Below are 21,217 nucleotides of genomic sequence, written 5' to 3'. Positions count from 1 at the left end.
TGAAAAATCAAATATTTTTTATTTATTTTTAAATAAGTCCCTAAAATAAAATTGTAAAAATTAAATTATTAAAAAAGAAAAAAGGCCTAAGGTTTCCTTCGCTAAGAAAGAGGGGACTGCCGGACTGACGGCCACGCGAATTGAACACGGGATTCGGAGTCTTCGATAAGAGATAGAATAAAGTTTGAATTTGATTTTATGGGTAAATTAAATTCCATTTTGTTATTTAAAAAGCAAAATAAATAAATAAATCCCATATTGTTATTATTCAAACTTGAAGACTTAATTTGTTGTTTTTATTTTTATTCTTAAATCTTTTAAATGTCAATCTCTTTGAATTTGTCAACTTTGAGCATCTCAATGGGTTGAATTTGTTGAAGTATAACGAACTTGGATACAGATTAATTAGTTTTGACATATATTTTCATAACTCAAATATATATGTGTGTTTGTGGAATTAAGGTATGTATATATAGTTAAAATCCCAATAGTCCTATGCATATGGAATTAAGATGTGTATATAGCTAAAATGATAACTTGATTATGTCTTGTAATCGTTTGATGTTTGATTTTTTTTAATTATTATTTTTAAAAATAAGTCTCTGAACACTACTTCTACCTCCAAATTTCTTATATTGTTACTTACTTTTTACCAATAGTTTACAATTCAAGCCAAATTTGGAAAGCTTGAAAAAGATTTTTTAAAACTCGTTTTTGTTTTGGAACTTGGAAAGATACAAATCATGATAAGAAATTGAGATAAAATAGACTTAATTTTCAAAAACCAAAACAAAAAATAAAATGGTTACAAAACGAGGCCTAAAAAAATATAAATGTAAATATTAGAACATAATTGCAATTTGGTTAAAGTTCAAGCATATATTGTTTCTTTCTTTGTTGGGCTTATGAAATTTTGAACCCGGTGGACATTAAAATCTTCAAGCTTATTGCTTTAATCATTTGGCACAGGCACAATCTTCATTTTTTTTTTTTTTTTTTACAAGCATATCTCACCTAACTTTAATCCCATTTTTTGGGTAGTAGACATGGTGGAACCTATGGATCGTCTTGTAAGGCAAATCTCGACTCAGTTGCCTTGTCTTCTCCTAATCATTGATGAGATTTCTCATTAGTTGACCTTTCCTCAAGGCTCATTTAAGTTGAACTACGATGTTATTTTCTGAATAGTGATGTTGGGTTTGGCGTCATTGTTCGCGACTCGAATAGAGATGTTATGTTGGTCTTGAGAATTATTTTCATTTGATAAGTTATGTTGAGCTCACCGAAACCATCGCCATGTTGAATTGCCTTTCTAGAGCTCTTGAGGCTGGTTTAACTCCACTTTGGGTGGAAATTGATTCCCTTATTTTTTGAAATCTTTTGGTTGAAAAATTCAGTTATGCTAATGAGGTTCATGTTGATGTCGACAGATTCAGAAGCTAGTTATTATGTCATGGAAACCATTGCCTTGAAAGCAAATTCAGCACGATCGTGGTCTAAATCGTTCTTGTCAGTTGCTCCTTAAGGTTAACACAACGTCCCCTTCAAACGTGCACTCGTCGAACAAAGGGTTGAATCACGGTGAGAAAAGTTTTTGCTCAGAATCAAAGGAGAAGATCGGTGAAGAAGAGAAAACTGAGACATGGATGTAAAGAACTGATTTTTGCAGATCTATGAACTCCAGCTTTGTTAAGCAATTGTAGAAGAGGAAGAAGATCAGGAGTCATAAACGTTTGAAAAATAATAAATTCAAATCTAGAAAATAATTGCATCATTAAAAATCTAAATATTTTTATTTTAAAAACAATTAATGTTTAAGATTTTGTAAAAAGTTAAAACAAAAATAAATAAATAAAACTTTTTTTTTTTGCACAAACGCGGTTACCCGAACCTAGCCTATCCCTCCAACCAGATGGGCGATAGCGACGCGCATGTGGTGGAGAGGTTATACTTCCACCACCAACACACTTGTACAAGTCTCTAAAAGTGATCTTCTATCCTAGAAGTGATCTTCTATATATACCATCTACCCACTTCTTAAATCTCCAATGTGGGACAAGTTAAAGTTGCTACTCCCATGTGCCTTTGTGGGCCTTGGGCCTAATGCATACATGGGTCATTCCCAACAGTTTCCCACGAATGACCTACTGACACTGAAAAAATGATAAGAAAAAGATGATTACAAGCAATAGAATGATAGTAAACTTAAACATCAACGTCTTGCAATTTGAATTGATGCATAGTGAAGTGGGGTAGCAACTACATTTACAAAGGTGAGTTACCTTTTGAACTTTTGTGAATTATGGTTGAGACCCCCACAACACGTTTCAATCTTTTTAATTTCTCTCTTGATCCCGCGATAAAATTATGCACACAAAGTCATTTGTGCTAGTCACATAAAACCTTGGGTCATCATGAAAGCTCTAGAAAACGACCTTCAAACTCTTCCATAGAAGACAACTCACACCTTCACTTTCATGTTAGATGTTTCATCAAGTCTATCGCAATAGACCATTCAAAATTGAGCTATGAATACTTTAGAGATTGTCCACCAAATCTATCGCAATAGACCACCCAACATAAAGGGCTATGGATCACTCATAAATTATTCATCAAGTCTATCGCAATAGACCATCCAAAATAAAGGGCTATAAATCACACTAAGGGTTTGAGTCTCATACTACTTAAATACTCTAGGACTACTCTCCTTGTTATACCTTTAGTGAGATAATCTGCTAAATTCCTCTCAGACCTTATATAATCTAAGGAGATAATTCCTTCCTTCAATAGTTGTTTCACAGTTCCATGTCTCAGGCGAATATGCCTTCTTTTGTCATTTTATACACTATTCTTGGCAAATACCTATGGTAGCCTATGAATCACAATGCAGAGATACTGGTACAGAAGCCCCCCTACAGTGGCACGTCTCTTAATAGACTTCTTAGTCACTTTGCTTCTTGTCCAACTAGCTCAAGTGCTATAAACTATAACTCCATGGTGGATCATGCTATACAAGTTTGTTTAACTGATTTCCATGATATAGCTCATCTACATAGTATAAATACGTATCTACTAGTGGAACTTACTTTGTCGTTATCTATTACCCAGTTTGCATCACAATATCCTTCTAACACTACAGGAAAATTATTGAAATGCAGATAAAAATCTATTGTACCTTTGAGGCACCTTAGCAAATGACGAAGTGTTGTCCAATGATCATTATCAGGATTGTGAGTGTATCTACTCAGTCTACTCGTAACATATGCAATATTAGGCCTAGTATAGTTCATTAAAAATATAACACTACCAATAATTTTTGCATATTCAGGTTGAGAGACACTTTCACCCTTCTTCTTAAAACTCATACTAGGATCATATGGTGTTCTTACAGGTGTAACATCAAAACTGTCAAATTTCTTTAACAACTTTTCAACATAGTCTAATTGACATAAAGAGAAACCATTTAGAGTTTTTCTTATCTTAACACCAAGTATCACGTCAGCTTCATCTAAATCTTTCATTTCAAATTGTGAGGATAGAAATAACTTGGTGTCATTAATTATATCTATGTTTGTATCAAAGATTAACATATCATCAACATACAAACAGATAATTACACCGTCAGCTCCAAATGATTTTGAGTAAATACAAATGTTAGAATGAAGGGATTGGAATTCCCGGCAACGGAAGCAATTGGACACATTGATCTCTAAATTTCGTTTTTATAGAATGCACAAAATTTAGAGTGACGAAAACCATGGAAAAACATAAACCTAAGCATACTTTTTGCAGTGCAAATAGAGGGAAAGTGATTAAGAAACCACTCACCTTTGAAAACCAATTTGTCACATTCCTCTCCAATTCAAGTTGCCTTCTCCCATCTCACGAACTCAGCATCCACGAACCCAACAAACAGGAATGGACACCACCAAGGGGTTTTCCCCGTTATTCTCAAGGACGAGAATCGTGCAAAGGTGTGGACTTTCACTCAATCTTGGCGTGAGGGAAGGAGAAGAGAATTGAGAGTTTTTTCTTCTCTGTAAAATTCACATAGAGAAGAAGAACTAGAGAGAGACGTGGAGAGAACTTTCCCTCTCTTCTAATTTTTGCATGAGAGAGGGAGAGGTTAAGAGGTGAGGGAGTTTTCTAATAAATTCAAATTAAAAATTAAAAATTATATATATATATATATATAGACACACACACATTAACCACTTACTATATATTTAAACTATATGTTATATCACATATATCATATAATCTATAGCTAATATTATATCACTTATAACATAAACTATAGTTTATTATTCTTTCAAATAACCTAAGGTATTAATATGGATAAAATTCATATTAGTTTTAACCTATAATTTTTATATGAATCACATTCATATAAATAATAATTGAATCATATTCATATTATAACACCTCTCAATAAAATATATAAATTTAATATGAACCATATTCATATAATTAATATTTGAATCATACTCAAATATTTATTTCTCTCGTAAAACTATATATAAATTTAATATGAATTATATTCACATTAAATTATAACAATTTTTATATGAATCATATTCATATAATTAATATTTAAATCATATTCAATTATTTATTTCTCACATAAAATTATATTTAAATTTAATACAAAACATATTCACATTAATTTTTAACGTATAGTTTTTATATGAATCATATTCATATAATTAATATTTGAATCATATTCAAATATTTATTTCTCTATAAAAATATATCAACATTCATTATATTATATAATGTATCAATATACATGATTTAATTGTATTTTATATAATTAAATCCCTTTAATTAATTTGAACAATTCAAATTAAACCAAAATTAATTTGATTCCCATCAGTCCTCATTGAACTAACGAGTGGACCTTATGGACCTATAGATTGAAGCTCCAATGATACGAGATTAATTGATTAAACCCTTTTAATCAAATTAATCAACATTCATTAACTGTCGGTCACTCCACTAAAGACCAACAGTTGAACTTTTCGCACTATAGATATATTTATGTGTCCATTAGATATAACCAATCAACAATACGTTGAACCTTCATAAATTGTTCGTAAGTACAGCTGAGTCAAATTACCGTTTTACCCCTATAGTTACATCTAACTCCTTAAGTACCACTGATCCCTCTAATGAACAATTAGTCATGGTCTAATTATGACCGAATCCCTCTCGGGCTAGGAGAGGGTAAGGCACTTCATTGTTCAAGCCCTGGAATCAGTCCTTAAGGGAGCAATTTATCTTCTTACCCTAATTATAGGGAAGGAGTGAACTCTTTCTGTGTAGTTGTGTTCCCAGCTCCCCAATCAGACGAATCCCCAAAATGGTAGGCTTATTGAGTCAGCAAATCTGGCCATTCTCACCCATACATATCAAAGGATCGCCCTCATAAGCAGGAGTTCACAACTCACTCAGGATTGAGGTCAAGTCACCTATGGTCATCCTGGTAAAATGTAAGTCTCTTCTAGTAAAACCTTATTTTAATTTTTTAACAACTAGCTCAGCTTTTCTTTATTATTCGTAGGGTACCATTTTTTTGACTTCATAATACTTTTGTTTTTCCTTTTGTTTTGAGTTCATAAATAATTGGAGTTGTTTTATTCTTTTTGTTTTTGTTTTATGTTTTTACAATATATGGAGTGAGATCGAATCTCAGACTTCAAAATTGATAATATAAGTACATGTCATTTAAATTATACATAAATTTTATAAATGCTTATTCACGTATTTCCTAAAATTAATTATTAACTGATTAACAACAAAATAATCTTAGAGACTTAACATTTCGTGGTTCGGTCTTTATACAAATTATTTTGTATAAGATACCCCCGCTCACATGTTTCCACAAGAATGATCGAGATCAGTTCATTTATAGTACTTTACAACAATTGTAACAACTATAAAGCGGTCGTATCAGTAGTGTTACCAGGATAAGACACTCAACCTTATTCATATACTACAGACCATTTAGGTTATCGCTCAAACATGGTCCACTTGTATGCCTGTACATACATGTTTAAATTACATCAGATAACTTTGGATCTTAGGTTAATGGATTATTGCACAAGTAATATAAAATTAATCAACCATTGATTCAACTAACATAAAACTACGAGGCTTTAGGGCATATACCCCAACATAGGACAATTTACCTTAAAACCATAATTTACCAAAATGTTGTTAAATTTTTTATACCATTGTTTAAGAGCTTATTTTATACACCATTGTTTAAGACCTTGTTTTAGATCATAGAGAGATTTTATAAGTTTACATACCTTATTTTATTGACCAACAACAATAAAGGCTTCAAACTGTGTCATATATATTTCCTCTTTTAAGTTCCTATTGAGGAATGTCGTCTTTACATCCATCTGGTGTGTATTAAAAGGCCATGTATTGCAGCATAGGCTATCAAAGCTCTAATAGTGGCTATTTTAGTCACAGGTAAATAAGTATCAAAATAATCTATGCCTTGCTTTTGTGTGTATCCCATAACCACTAGTCTAGCTTTAAACTTATTTATTGTACCATCAAGTCTCATTTTCTTCTTAAAGATTCATTTACACCTAATGGCTTTATTTTCTGTAGGTAGTTCCCCTAATTCCCATGTTTGATTCATAACTAAAGAATCTGATCCACTTTTGATTGCCTCTTCCCAAAAACTATAACCTATTGAGCTTAAAGCTTCCTGATATGTTTTTGGATCCTCATCTATTAAGTACCTGCAAGCAAATTAATTGCCTATTTTAGCTGAATTTTCAACTAGAAATGTAGTTAGAAAATCAGGCCCAAAATCCTTACTAACCCTTTGTCTTTTACTTCTTCTAAAATCTAATTTAAGTGTATTATTAGGGCTAAAAAGAGGGAGTTCATATATTTGATCAATGTTTAAAGTACTGGCAGTTTGATCATTGTGTGAATTATCTACTGATTTATCACTAGTTTTAATTATGGGAAATATGCTTAAAAAATACAACATCTCTAGATTCACACAGTGAATTATCACTTAAACACATAAACCTATATGCAATACTATTATTTGCATAACTAATGAAAACACAATAAAAAGTTTTAGATCCTACAATGGGTTTCTTGAATTCTGGATATACTACCTTAGCTAAGCATCCCCACACTCTTAAGTATCCAGATTAGGTGGGTAACCCTTCCATAACTAGTAAGGAGTCTTATCCAGCTTTTTGTGAGGAACTCTATTAAGAATAAAACAGGCAGAAAACACGGTTTCCCCCCACATGTTATCGGATAATCCAGAACTTAATAACATAACACATTATTTCTTTTAAAGTTCTATTTTTACGTTCTGCTATGCCATTTGTTGAGGGAGTACGAACCAGTTACTTCACGAATGATATCGTTTAATTCACGAAATTCTAAGGAAAGTGTCACTACATTCACCTCCTCTATCGGATCTAACTCTTTTTATTTTTCTATCTAATTGATTTTCTACTTCAGCTTTGAACTTCATAAACATGCTACTTAACTTCATCGTTTGATTTTAGAAGGTAAATTTTTGTAAATTTAAAATAAGCATCAACAAAAGGTATATAATATTTTTTACCACCTCTACTCATAGTATTTCTAAAATCAACTAGATCTGTGTGAACTAGCTTAAGTAATTCTATACTACGTGTTAGTGTTGATTTAAAAGGCTTTTTCACAAATTTTGCTTCTACAAAAAATTGGACATCTATTATTTTCATGTGAATCAGATATATTAATTAGATGCAAATTTTTAAGTCTTTTAATTGATGCAACATTAACATGTCCTAGTCTACTATGCCACACATTAAGTGATTCGACCATATAAGCAAAATGAAAGGCGTTTTCATTCCTGGCAATAGAAGTAGAAATAACATTTAGAACAAACAGACCATCAGATAGATATCCTTTACAAACAAAGTCACCATTTTTTGTGATGATAACCTTGTCGACTTCATACACCAAATTCCTATGCAAAGAAGGAACATATAGTTCATCACTAAGGGATAGAGTTTTTACAGAAGTAAGTTCTATAAAATTTTCCCTTTCCTAAGTGAAGGAACTCTTATCAAAGAGACCTGTAAGCGGAAGCGAAATCGTTCCAAGCCCCATCGTGACAGAACATACACATTTACAATCAAACAGTAATAGTTATGCAAAACTCTAAATTACAGCATGCTTTAAAAGAAAAATACTAAGGATTAAGAGAACTTACCCTTGAAGAACTATTCTTCTCGTTCCCTCAATCTGACAGCACGATCGCTCACCAACACGAACGTCACAGCTCAGCAATCTCCTCGATTAAGAAAAAACAACACTCGACCCTCAAACAGAAAGTAGACACCACCAGAAGGCTACATTGGTATTCTCGGTGTGAAAATCCAGGAGTTGTGGGCTCTGTAGGATTTGGTAGAGGGTAGGAAGAATTTGACAGATCGTATAGATGATCGAGTAAGTGGGAGATGACTAAAGTCTATCGTATGGACTAAGTATTCGATCGTTTAGAAAACAAGTGACTACCGTATAGAAAACTCGTTGCACGATCGTGTATGCTCTCAAGCTATCGTATAGCTAATTCTTTTGATCGTACGATTCTCAATCGCTTAATGATCGCATTCCTGTAAAAATGAAAACAATTTTCATTTATCCATCAGTTACCATAACTGATCACAACTTCCCACTAAGTTGGTTATTGGGAGAAAAAATTGTAACCAATTATCCCATAATTGATTTTATTACAAATAAATAATATATTCATAATCTATAGTTTTAATATCACATCTCATACAATATATAAACCATGGTTCTTTTTCTCTCTTATAGCATTTAATAATAATTCCTCCATTTAATGTATTTAATACATTAAGTCAATTATATCTCATATAATTGATGCAATTTAATTATATCATATATAATCAAATTTCCTCTTGTTAATTTGAACACTTCAAACTAACCCAAAAACTGATTCTCAACATGAATCCATTGAACTACCAAGGGGACTTTATGGATCTGTAGCTTGAAGCTCCAACTGTACGTGAATAACATACTAAATTCTTTAATCACGATATCCACCATCCGTTAACTATCGGGCATTCCACTAAAGGCCGATAGTTACACTCTTCACGCTACAGATATATTTCTGTGTTCATTGGATATAACCAATCAATAGTACGATGGCCCTTCATAAATCGCTCATAAGTACAATTGGGCCAATTTACCGTTTCCCCTCTATAATTACATCTAACTCCTTAAGTATCATTGATTCCTCTAATGAACAATACATCATAGTACTACTATGAGTAAATCCTTCTCGGGCCAAGAGAAGATGTGGCGTCACATTGTTCAAGTCCCAGAATCAACTTTTAAGGGAGCAATTTATCTACTTACCTCTAAATCGGAGAAGGAGTGAATTTCATCTTGTGTAGCTGAGTTCCCAGCTCCCCAATCAGACAAATCCCCAAAGTGGTAGGTTTGAGTCAGTGATCTAGCCATTTGTACCCATACAAATCAAAGAACCACCCTCATAGGTAGAAGTTCTCAACTTACTCAGGATTAAGGTCATGTTACCTATGGTCATCCTAGTAAAATGAAAGGCTCTATCATGAGCGACATTATATAACGAGACTAAACATTTCTTGGTCTGGTCTTATACAAACTCTTTTGTATAGAGCATCCCCGCTCGCATGTCTAATACATGAATAGTCAGGATCAGACCATTTGTATCACTTTACAACACTTGTAACATCTACAAAGCGGGGCACACTCGTAGCGTCAACAGGATAAGGTTTCCTTCCTTTATCCATATACTACAGACCATTTAGGTTATCACTTAAAGCACATCCACTTGTATGTCATCACATACATGCTTAAGTTACAACGATAACCAGGGATCTTAGTTTATTGATTAGTAGTTAATGCAACTAAAATATCTCATATTTCAAAGATTGTAGTAAAGAAAATATCATATATTATTACATCATAAATATTTGTTCATACAGGTGTTTACAAACTATTGGACCCTACGAGAATTAGGGCATCAACCCCAACACTAAGGACATCAGTAGTTGCTGAATTTTCCATGAAAACATATTCATCATTATCCGTGTCCTGGAAGTCATGGAAAAGTTCCCAATTTAAGTAGAAATGTCTTGATGCATCAGTGTCCAGAAACTGTCCAACTTGCTCTCCATCAGATTTGACTCCATGACCACTGCAGCAATGATATTGCTCATGATAACGTTGGCTCATGGGATTGGTTTAGCAGTAGCAGAATTTTGGTATGGTAATCCCTTTTCGCTGGGTGCATTGGTAGGATTTATGTCCGGGTTTCCCACAGACATAACAAATTACTTTGAATTTCTCTATTCGTCCACCAGCAACCTTAAATTGACCCTTCTTCTGCGATGTCTTTGCTATTTGTTTCCCTCAGTTTTTTAACATGTCTTTCACATTTGAAGATTCAACAAGGTTAGCATTAACCAAATTAACAGATAAAGAACTCAACTTATCTTTTTGTCTGTTTGCTTCTTTAGTGGGCATGTGACTGATCAACTCCTGTAGCGTCATTTCTTTCTTTTTGTGCTTCAAATGGTTATGATAGCCACTCCAAGATGGTGGAAATTTTTCAAGCAACATAATTGCTTAAGGAATCTCATGAAGGAAATCAAATCAGAGGATTTTCATGAGCAGAGAAAGAAATCGTTTCAAATTCCATTCAGATTGAATACAAACAATTACAATAAAAAACGGAAACTAACAAGTTATGCATCAATAGAAATTACAGCATGTTATACGATGATACAAGGGATAGATGATGCATACCTTTGAAGATCCATTCTTCAAGATCCCTCGATCAGTCTACAATGCGTCAACAACAACTCTCGAACACAACGGACATAAACACCAACAGCACGAACAACAAACACGGCCTCCACGAACCCAATCGAGTCCAACTCGTTCATTAATAGAGTAAGAACACCACCACAATGATTGCCTTGGTATTCTCGGTATGAGAATCTAGGAGTTGTGGGCTTTGTATGATCTTGGCTTGAGGAAAAGACTGGAGGTCTACGTTCGAGTAGACGATCGAGCAAGTGGGAGATAAGAAGTTGGTCTATCGCATAGACTTTGTTACTTGATCGTGTAGCAACGATCAGCTGAATGACTATCGTATAACCAACTTCACGCGATCATTTAGTCTCTGTCAATGTTATCGCTTAGTAAAACAATTTTACTTGATAGCTTGTCCGTGAGTACTTTCCGAATGAAGCAACTAACCAATGTAGCAAAACAATTTTTCTTATCTCATGATTACCATAAAACTTCCAATAACCTCTCACACAATCGATTATTAGAGAAAAAAAAATTAATTATCATATAATTAATATATTATAAATAAATATAATAACTAACTTATCATATTATATTTATAACCTATAGTTTTAATATTTCATCTCATGAAACATACAAACCATAGTTCTTTTTTTATTTATGGTACTTAATGTAAATCATATTTACATTAATTCCTCCACTTGATGTATCTTATATATCAAACCAATCATATCATATATAATTGAATTTCTTCTTGTTAATTTGAACACTTCAAATCAACCCCAAAATCTAATTCTCAACTTGAATTCACTGAGCTACCAAAGGGACCTTATGGATCTGTAGCTTGAAGCTCCAACGGTACGCGAATAACTAACTAAACTCTTTAGTCACGAGATCCACCATCTGTTAACTGTCGGGCACTCCACTAAAGACCGAAAACTGCACTCTTCACACTACAGATATATTTCTATGTCCATATCAACAAATCAACAGTGCGATAACCCTTCACAAATCGCTCGTAAGTACAACTAGGCCAATTTATCGTTTTTCCCCTATAGTTACATCTAACTCCTTAAGTACCACCGATTCCTCTAATGTACAATAAGTCATAGTCCTACTATGACTGAGTCCTCTCTTCCAAAGAGAGAGTGTGGCCACTATGTTCAAGACTCGAAATCAGCCCTTAAGGGAGCAAACTATCTACTTACCTCTGCTTCGGGGAAAGGGTGAATTTTGTCTTGTGTAACTGAGTTCCCAGCTCTCCAATCAGACAAATCCTTAAAAATGTAGGCTTGTTGAGTTGGCAATCTGGCCACTCTCACCCATACTAATCAAAGGACCACCCTCATAGGCAGGAGTTCTCTAAATACTCAGGATTAATGTCATGTCACATATGGTCGTTTTAGTGAGATGTAAGTCTCAATTATCAACGACGTTATATAAAGAGACTAATCATCTCGTAGTCCAGTCTTATACAAACTCTTTGTATAGGACACCCCCGCTCGCATGTCTCCACATAAATAGTCAGGATCAGACCATTTGTAGTAGTTTACAATACTTGTAAACCTCTACAAAGCGGGTCGTATCCGTAGTGTCACCAGGATAAGGTATCTTTCCTTTATCCTTATACTACAGACCATTTAGGTTATTACTTAAGGCATGATCCACTTGTATGTCTCACATACATGCTTAAGTTTACATATAATAATCACGGATCTTAGTTTATTGGATATGAGTAAATGTAAATAAAATAACACTTATTTTATTATTAACAATGTGTACAAACTATTTACAAACTACGAGACTCCGGAAGAATTAAGACATCAATCCCAACAATCTCCCACTTATCCTAATGCCTCGAGAGACTTATGTACAATACATGAAAAATAGTATAATATACAATAAACTAGGGAATACTTTATACCCCAATATCATCTCCCACTTGTCCTAGACAAGATGCCGCATGTCCCTTAGACCCAGAGACTCTAGATAACCCTCGAACACTTTAGCCGTGAAGGATTTTGTTAAGGGATCAACAACGTTGTGCTCCGACGTGATCTCCATGACTATAACATCACCGCGATCCATAATCTCCCTAATCAAATGATATTTTTGTTCGATATACTTGCCTCTACGATGACTCTGAGGTTCTTTAGAATTTGCCACAGCCCTGTTGTTATCACAATAGAGAGTGATCAACAAAGACATATTTGGAACAACTTCCAAATCTGTAAGGAACTTCCTAAGCCAAATAGCATCTTTAACAGCTTCACAAGCGGCTACGTATATAGTTTCCATAGTGGAATTCGTGATGCATCCTTGCTTGATGCTTCGCCAAACTACAACCCCTTCATTCAGAGTGAACACTAACCCTGATGCCGATTTCCAAGAATCTCTATCAGTCTGAAAGTCAGAGTTTGTGTATCCTGTAAGGATCAAATCCTTATCTCCATACACGAGCATATAGTCTCTCGTTCTTCGAAGATACTTGAGAATCATTTTGACCATCGTCTAGTGATCTAATCCTTGATTGGACTGAAAACGACTGACAATCCCTACTGCACAGCAAATACCAGGTCTAGTACATAACATTGCATATATAAGGCTTCCAACAACCGAAGCATAGGGAATCCGTCTCATCTTTTCAACCTCTTGAGGTGTCTTAGGACATCAATCCTTAGACAAAACAATTTCATGCCTGAAGGGTAATAAACCCCTCTTGGAATTCTGCATCTTGTACCTGATCAACATTTGATCAATGTACGATGCCTGAGACAAGGCCAACCTTTTGTTCTTACGATCCCGAATGATCTGGATCCCTAGAACATACTGCACCTCTCCCAAATCTTTCTTTTGAAATTGGGTGGCTAGCCATTTTTTAATGTCAATCAGAAAACCTACATCATTCCCAATGAGTAGGATATCATCCATATACAGTACCAAGAAAGCTACTGAGCTGTTGATGATTTTCTTGTAAACACAAGACTCATTAACGTTCTGATAAAAGCCAAACGATTTGATCGCATTATCAAATCTAATGTTCCACGATCTAAACGTTTGTTTCAGCCCATAAATGGACCTATTAAGCTTGCAAACTCTTTGCTCTTGATCTGGAATAATGAACCCCTCTGGTTGAGCCATATAGATGGTCTCCTCAAGATTACCATTCAGAAATACAGTCTTGACGTCTATTTGCCATATCTTATAATCATAAAATGTGGCTAGGGACAGGAATGTCCTGATAGACTTTAATATGACAACAGATGAGAAAGTTTCCTCATAGTCCACTCCCTCGACCTGGGTATAACCCTTTGCCACGTCTGCACCTTTCTATCTACACTTCATTTTCTCTTGTAGATCCATTTACACCCTATAAGTTTTACCTCATCAGGCAGATCCACAAGTTCCCAGACAGAATTGAAGTACATAGACTCCATTTCCTTATTTATGGCTTTAATCCACTCATCTTTGTCAACATCCTCCATTGCTTGCTTATAAGATAATGGATCCTCAACCCCATCATCAGACATGATGTTTTGGGCTTCAGTCAAACCCATGTAGCGATCCGGTGGGTTCATAACCCTCCCACTACTTCGAAGCAGTGTCAACTCTTGAGATGGTTGACTAGATGAACCGACATCAACAACTCTTGTTGATCTATCAGTCTGTTCAACAATTCTTGTTGAACTCTCAATAGTCTCACTAGAAATATCATGTAAAACAAGCTTGCTGGTTTATGATCCCACCGGATCATAGCAGTATCCACCCTTCGTTTCCTTGGGGTAGCCTACAAAGAGGAAAACTTTTGAACACGGTTCCAACTTCTTAGGAATAGCTACAAGCACGTGGGACAGACATTCCTAAATTCTGAAGTGGCGTAAACTACCTTTACGGCCTCTCCACATCTCAAAAGGTGTTTCAGAAACACTTTTTAGGGAAACATTGTTCAAAATGTAACATGCAGTCTCCACAACAAATCCCCAAAACGAGTCTGAAAGATGAGCATAACTCATCATAGATCAAACCATGTTCAACAAGGTTCTGTTTCTCCTTTCTGATACACCATTCTACTAAGGTGTACCTAGGGCCGAGAGTTGGGATATGATTCCATTTTCTATCATATAGTTCTGAAATTCGAGGTTCATATACTCTCCACCACGATCAGATCGTAATGTTTTTATCTTTTTGCCTAACACGTTTTCAACTTCAGCCTTATACTCCTTGTATTTATCAAGAGCTTCAGATTTACGTTGCATTAGGTATAGATACCCGTATCTTGAATAATCATCTATGAAAGAGATGAAATATTCATACCCACCTCGAGCTCTAACACTCATCAGACCAACAAAGGTCTGAATGTATAAGCTCCAAGGTTTCCTTGGCTCTATAACCTTTTCCAGTAAAAGGTCGTTTGGTCATCTTGCCTTCAAGACATGATTCACATACCGACAAGGAGTTTTCTTCTAAACTCTTTAGAAGTCCACATTTCACCAACTTCTCAATCCTATTGGGGTTGATGTGACTTAACCTTAAATGCCAAAGATGGACGTTTTTCTAAGTTGAAACCTTTGGTCTTTTTGCAGTTGTCGTTGTTCTAAACATTTTAGTATTAAGCAAGGCATTTATGACTAATGGCTTTAGTACATATAAGTTATTTTCCATTGAACCAAAACCAATCTCCATACCATTCTTGAAAATAAACACTTTACTCTTAGAAAATGAGACGATATAATCTTGTTTAATCAGACAAGAAACTGAGATTAAGTTCCTCTTGATATGAGGAACTAAAAAACACTATCCAGTAAAAAATAACGTTTCTTGTCCAAAAATAACTTCAGCCTGTCCACAGCAACAACTGAAATAACCTCACCAATACCGACTCGAAGAGTCAACTCTCCATCTTCCAATGTTTTCTGGGAACTAAATCTTTGGTAGGAAGAACTGATGTGATTAGTAGCATCTGAATCAAGTATCCAGGCAGAATCATCATTCTCTACTAAACACATCTCCAAGACAAATAAATCACATTTACTGTCTTTAGATTTCTTCCTCTTTTGGAGAGTAGTGGGATCAGTGTCAGAACCTAAATAAGCTCCAAGTTCCATTTTAAAGAACAATTCTCGTCAATGAACTTTTCTAGAGTCAGCAACACTTGCTTTCTCTTTTACTCCCTTAACATTCAAGAAAGACCGGAGATTATCTTTGGAACTAACACTACTGGTTTCTTTGTCATCCATCCCTTTGTGTTTAAAAAGTGAGAACTAATGTTCAAACAATTCTTGCAATGAGTCCATGATCTCACGTGTAATGACCATGTTCTCAACCTTTTTGGCTAATGCATCAGGTATGTTATCCAAAATGTGAAGTCGGGCCATCAAATTAGTCTTCATCTATACCTCATATGCATTACGAACATTTTGCAGTGCATCAAGGGTCGGAACTTGAAAACATTCCTCAACCATGACAAACTCAAGATCGTTTATCACGAAATATGTTGTAACGGATTCTTTCCAATGTATGTAATCGGTCAAATTAAAAGAAGCAACTAACGGAAAATCATTCATGTTGCTGAAAAAGAAACACATTGATCTACAATAGATTTTAGCAAATACTAGTTAAAAGCCAACATCCAATACGGTTTAGCAAAACTGAAATGAACCCCGTGTGACATCTAGTTTCACAATGACGCTTCAGTGGTTTAGGATAAAAGCCACCGAAGGTAGTCAATTTATCCCTCCTCTGAATTGAGACACTCTTAACCAGTCATTAATACCAGAACAACTCCTGTTCCTATAATGACTAGCCATCATTGATTTGGTCAAGAAATCATTAACTTGTTTAACAATTTTCCGTAAGTGTGACCCTTCATTTCAGATCCTAGGGTTTCGCCCAAAGCAACCAATCCGAAAGGAAAAAATCCGATTGGGGAAAAACTAAAGTGACCCTATCCATTTCTGAAGTTCACCTTGATATTGGCCAACCGCACAAAAGTCATCTGAAGGGGGACGCTCCCAGGGCGCCACGAGGCAATGCAAGAAGATCTCACGGTGCAAACCAATGAAGGAGACCACAGGACATGTTGACACACATCCTTCACCCACTTACTATAAACACTCTCTCCGTCCACCTTGATATTGACTCATGCAAACACCATCCGAAGGGGGATGCTCCCAGGGTACCACGAGGCCAAGCATGAATCTCACGGTGTGAACATTCAGGGAGAAACGTGAGTGGAATCATTGACAATTCATATATATCTCTTCCTCCTTGAGTATTTTATAACCTAGGGTTTAGTTTACTAGAAAAAACACAACTAACGATTTTAACTAAGTGACTTTTTAGGTTTGCCCAAAAGTAACGCTTACTTTGAAAAAGTTAAACAACTTTCGATCGTCATTCATATAAACTCTTTTATGAAGTCTTTGATTCAATCTGTTGCATGCTTGTAGCAAATCTATCTAATTCACCTTTCAGGTAGGGATCGTTTCAAATTTCATTCAGATTTAAACAAACAAGTCTCAAACGAAACTAACAGTTATGCATCCGAAGGGGGATGCTCCCAGGGTACCACGGGCCAAGCATGAATCTCACGGTGTGAACATTCAGGGAGAAAACGTGAGTGGAATCTTGACATATCATATATTATCTTTCCTCCCATTGAGTAATTTTATAATCCTAGGGTTTAGTTTAACTTAGAAAAACACACAACTAACGATTTTAACTAAGTGACTTTTTAGGTTTGCCCAAAAGTAACGGCTTACTTTGAAAAGTTAAACAACTTTCGATCATCATTCATTAACTCTTTTTATGAAGTCTTTGATCAATGTTGCATGCTTGTAGCAAATCTATTCTAATTCACCTTTCCAGGTAGGGATCGTTTCAAATTTCATTCAGATTTAACACAAACAGTCTAAAACGAAACTAACAAGTTATGCATCGAAGGGGGATGGCTCCCAGGTGTACCACGAGGCCAAGCATGAATCTCACGGTGTGAACATTCAGGGAGAAACGTGAGTGGAATCATTGACATTTCATATATATCTCTCTCTCCATTTGAGTATTTTATAACCTAGGGTTTAGTTTACTTAGAAAAAACCACAAACTAACGATTTTAACTAAGTGACTTTTTAGGTTTGCCCGAAAGTAAGCTTACTTTGAAAAGTTAAAACAACTTTCGATCATCATTCATTAAACTCTTTTATGAAGTCTTTGATCAACTGTTGCATGCTTGTAGCAAATCTATCTAATTCACCTTTCCAGGTAGGGATCGTTTCAAATTTCATTCAGATTTAACACAAACAAGTCTAAAACGAAACTAACAAGTTATGCATCAATAGAAATTACATGTTATAAGATGATCAACATAGATTAAAAATATAAAAAAAATAAAAAAAAAAATTGCATTCAAATTGCTAGATGTGGACAAATTTGGAAGCTAATTGTTGTGTCATGGTTTTTAGTTATAAACATTTGGAAAATAGTAAATTCATCTTACAAGTCCATAGAAATGATCTTCTATATATACCATCTACCCACTCCTTAATTCTTCAATGTGGGACAGGTGAAAGTTGCTATTCCCATGTGCCTTTGTGGGTCTTGGGCCTAAAATGCATGTGGGCCATTCCTAACAGTTTATACTTTCATTTACTTTATTTGTGATCTCGTCCATAGTGGGTGTATTCTTCGTTTCCTTTGGGCTAACCGCAAGGGCAATTCTGTTGCTCATGAGCTTGCTTCTCGTGCTTTGAAATCTAATTATTACAAAAATGTTCAATATAATTAACTACAATCGGGGATGGAGATGGAGAAGCTATTTAGTCAACGAAAAAAATGCTCCCCTTCTCTCTTCCTCCCCGAGGCAAGGAAAAAAAATTATTTGAACTTAGATTGTGTTTATGAACCCCACAATAATAATTTAGTCCAATCGTAATGAAAATTAATCACAAAGAGAATAAGATTCCTTTAGGGTATGTTTGGATTACATTTTCAAGTGTTTAATTTAAAAAATAAGTCATTTAAAAAGAAATTAGAGTGTTAAGAAACCACTTAAGATAACATTTCGTATGTATTTTAATCAGTTTTTATCAAAAGTATTGATATAAAAATGAGTTTTTGTAAAAGAACACTTTTTTCTCGAACCAATCAAAACGGAATCTTAGTGCTATTAAATTTAGGGACGTCATAATTGTAACGAGATTTCATTGGGTCTGTTTACATTACCTCTACTATTGGAAAGAAATTGTGTATAATTACCATAATGTCCTCTAAAAATAATTTTTTTTTAAAAAAATAACATTAATGAAAGCAACTATAATCGTTCACGCTACTAAACAGTTTTAAGCATTCAACTGTTGAATTGCACATTTGCCCTTTTGTCTTCTTCATTTTTGTTTGATTGAAACATCATTCGCATCTTTATCTCTTGTAAGTTAAGTAGTTGGGTTTCAATTTTCCCCTATCGGACGTTTGGCACACATTTTTTGAATCTCAAATCTGAGAATATTATCCTTGGGACAGGCCGAGTCTGAGTTTAAAAAAATTGTATTTAATTTATAGATTGAAAGTCTGGATTTAAGAAGTCTATATTTGGAATTCTTTAAGGAGTGTGTAGACTTAGTAAACCTAATAATAAAGTGTAGATTTATAAATCTTGAGTTTATAAAATATTTTCTTGTATTTTATCGATGGTTATATTTTATATTAGTTCAAACTTGTCATCTTAATTATTTTAATATAGTTAAATTTAAAATAACCTAAAAAATTTAGAAGAATATTTGTTTTTTTCCTTTAATTTTGAAATAGAGATGTGGCTAAAATTATAGTTTTATTTTATTTATTATTTTAATATTTTGATATTTTGATTTTACTAGATTTTGAGATAAAACTTTATAAAATCTTGTCACTTTAAATAATTTGAAAAGTATCGATTTATTTTTACCATAACATGCTACTTCAAATTGAAATAAACTAGTATTTTAGTCTCTTAAATTCAATTATTGAAAAACTATAATTTTTCTTTATCAAATTACATTTGAGGAATAAAAAAATCATAAAGTTTAAGTTTTTTTGTTATAAATTTTCCAAAAAAGTTTTTTTTTTCAAAACCTATATAAGTAAGGAAAATATCTCCAAAAATTCAAACAATATATTCGATGTATATTTTACATTTTTTAGTATATTTTTAAACACGCCAAAATAAACCATGGTATGTACAACGTATATTTACATTTTTCTTATATACTCGACATATACTTGAGATCTCAATGAGTAGATGATGAATTTTCAATTAGATAGAAAATAAGTGAAATCTCCTTCTTAGTATTTTGTAAACACCAAAACCAACCATGATATATACAACGTATATTTACATTTTCTATTATATTACTTGTATAATCGACATATACTTGAGATCTCAATAGATAGGTGATCGATTTTCAGCTAGAAAAAATAAAAAATAAATGAAATCTCCTAAAATGAAAGAAACATAATTTTTAAACAAAGAAGGAAAGAGAGAATTAAAAAAAGATAATTTAATAATAATTATTATTATTATTAAAAAATTCCAAAAAAAATAGAAAAAGAGAAAGTGTATTCTAAAAAAATATTATTGTAATTAAACTAAGGGTCTCTCTAAAATGACTTAGAAAAAAAAAGTTCACCAATAAGGTTGTTGGAAGTGATGGCCGGAGGTTAATCGGTGGCAGTCGCCAGAGTCGACTAGCAATAGTCACTAGAGATGATGTTTGAAAATTGGCCGACAAACTTTCTAGATTAATTAGAGGAAAAAAAAAAAAACAAACAAACAAAAGTGGTAACTCATGGGTCCATGGGAAAAAGTGTAGAAAATTATTAAGACTTAAAAGATGCCTATCCTTAAAATGAACACCTCCTAGTTCTTTCCTTTGGTTTGTATTTGTTGGGTTTATTTTTGTGTTGTTTATGGATATAGGTTAACCAAACGTTAGGGTTTAGGAGAATTTATGCCCATGGTTGACCTATTGTCATATAGGTACCTAAATTTTGAAGGGTTGAATCGACAAAATAAAAAAAGTAAAGTTTTTGCTTCGGATATAAGTTACATTTGAAAAAAAAATAAAAGTATTTTTTGACCCTTTACTTAGTATGTAATACCATTTTACACCCTTTATTACCTAATAAAATTTACTGTTGAATCAACTTGCATTCTAAAGACGAACAATAAACAAACAAATAAATCATGACTTAGGTAAGTTATCTTACATTTTAGACAGGTTTGAAGGTTGTTTTGTTTCAAAAGGGGACCTTTTTCCCAAACATAAACATGCAGGGGATATATATATATATATATATATATATATATATTTTGGCAATA

This window comes from Benincasa hispida, chromosome 3 (genome assembly GCF_009727055.1).
Source record: "Benincasa hispida cultivar B227 chromosome 3, ASM972705v1, whole genome shotgun sequence".
In the NCBI taxonomy this organism is placed as follows: Eukaryota; Viridiplantae; Streptophyta; class Magnoliopsida; order Cucurbitales; family Cucurbitaceae; genus Benincasa; species Benincasa hispida.
This window is presented reverse-complemented; position numbering follows the sequence as displayed.